We start from the raw sequence: 2563 nt of genomic DNA, 5'->3' as shown, positions 1-2563 counted from the left end.
CAGGGTTTTCTAAAGTGTGGGCCTCAAGGTAGTCGGTAAACGATAAGTAGTGTGCACTACATTGGTTGTGATCGGTTATGGAACCGTCATATCTTTTGGGAAGGAAATCGGTTTGTCTTAGGTGGGGCACGGGATGAGGATTGACGGGCTCATTTAAAATTACTTCGTTATCAACAACGTCGACCATACTTTATAATATTAATTAATCAAAATATCAAAAACAATTTAGTGTATATGTATGTAAACTCTCACTTTTTTCAATCAAGGTTACAAATCAAAAATCAAAATGGTTTTGACTTACCCCAAATGCTTCGGATCCAATTAAAAATGAATTAAAGGAATGCAAAAAGTGTTCAAAATGTTTAAATGTTCAAACAACGAATTAAAAAAATGTTAAAAGTGTTCATCAATGTTCAAATTTTCAAACAACGAATTAAAAAAAAATGCGAAAGGTGTTCATCAATGTTCAAAAAAAGTAAATGTTAAAAAAACGATCGAAAAAAAAAAACGGCGTGAAGTTGAAAGTGTCCAAACGAAACAGTTCTTGTCCGCTTGCTTCTGTTTTGATTCTTCTTGGGTCTTCCTCGATTATCTTCTTTGTCTTTATCCAATGGTTATAATTTGATAAAATTTCTGCTTGTCTCGATCTCATTCAAATATAATTTCAGCTTGTCTTTTGTGTCTTCCTCGATTATCTTCTTTGTCTTCATCCAATGGTAATAATTTGATAAAATTTCTGCTTGTCTCGATCTCATTCAAATATAATTTCAGCTTGTCTTTTGAGTCAAAGTAAATTTCTGGTTTTCTCTTTTCAAACAAATATGGTTATTTTTGTCTTCGTCTTTGTCTTCGTGTCTTGTTAAGTGTTTATTTCTTGTTTTCTTGTTATTCTGTTTTCTCACTCTGTTCCTTATGAAATTTGGGTCTTCCACCATGTAATATAGTGTTGCGTTGTTGAGGTACTAATGAAGACTAATACTTCAGTACAATATACAACTATAAGTAAAGATAAGGAACGGAGGATCAATGATGCTGTCGGTGAGGTGTGAAGTGTGTAGGTCTGCTTCTGAAGAAGTGGCTGTGAGGTGTAGATGTTCCTCTGAAGAAGTGGCTGTGAGGTGTGTCTGGGCTCTTTTGAAACTAGGGGGTATATTGGCTCAGTTCATTTGCATAATGTCATTACATCATTTATGGAGCTAATGATTGGTCCTAAGTTGATCCAGGGGTGTTTAAGTGGGAATGATTGATTTTATCTGGGGAGGTTACAATGATGAATTGGCCCTGTCGAATCTCTGCTTAAAACTGTCAATATCTAATTGTTTTACGATGGGAATTGTCACGAAGTTAAGCTAAGTGTTTTCTTTAGGGACTCTATTATAAACTAAATGGTCATTAAAACATCTGGACAAACTCTCCTCTGGACTTTCTGGGTCAAGTTTGTGAACCTATTTGAATTCTGATACAAAGGTCAATTTCTTAAATATAAAAGTATATCGTTATATTACACTTTATACTGCCCTCTGTACATTATCAGAGTGCTTTTATACACATTTGCACATGCTCAGGTCGTTTTTTTGTGTTTCTGCCTAAGTCAGCTGTGTGACTTAGGCAATTAAGAAGAGGAGACTCATGATTTTTTAAATAAAATAAGAAATACATTTTTATAGTATATTTTCTAACCCATTTGTTACAAATTCCTTCTCTTTTATTGCTACTTTCCTTTTCTAAAATCATCAGTGTTAATTGTAATCTGAAGAGCTGATGCTATTAAATTTTGTTACTTAAAGGTAGAATTTTTTTGTATATAGATGATATCGACAGCCTCATAACAAAAGTGTCTAAGTCATACTTTTTGTTTTGTTTTTCTGCCTAACTCACTGCTTATATCAATATACTATATTTGTTGTGTTTCTGCCCAAGTCAGCTGTGTGACTTAGGCAATTAAGGAGAGCTGACTTATGATCTGCCTAACTCACTGCTTATATCAATATACTATATTTGTTGTGTTTCTGCCCAAGTCAGCTGTGTGACTTAGGCAATTAAGGAGAGCTGACTTATGATCTGCCTAACTCACTCCTTATATCAATATACTATATTTGTTGTGTTTCTGCCCAAGTCAGCTGCGTGACTTAGGCAATTAAGCAGAGCTGACTTATGATCTGCCTAACTCACTGCTTATATCAATATACTATATTTGTTGTGTTTCTGCCCAAGTCAGCTGTGTGACTTAGGCAATTAAGGAGAGCTGACTTATGATCTGCCTAACTCACTGCTTATATCTTTAAACTGCCCTCTGTACATTATCTGAGTGCTTTTATATACGTTTGCACATGCTCAGATCGTTTTTTTTGTGTTTCTGCCTAAGTTAGCTGTGTGACTTAGGCAATTAAGGAGAGGAGACTCATGATATTTTAAATAAAATAAGAAATACATCTTTATAGTATATTTTTTAACCCATTTGTTACATATTCTTTCTCTTTTATTGCTACTTTCCTTTTCTAAAATCATCAGTGTTAATTTTAATCTGAAGAGCTGATGCCATTAAATTTTGTTACTTAAAGGT

This window comes from Antedon mediterranea, chromosome 2 (assembly GCF_964355755.1).
Source record: "Antedon mediterranea chromosome 2, ecAntMedi1.1, whole genome shotgun sequence".
NCBI lineage: Eukaryota > Metazoa > Echinodermata > Crinoidea > Comatulida > Antedonidae > Antedon > Antedon mediterranea.
This window is presented reverse-complemented; position numbering follows the sequence as displayed.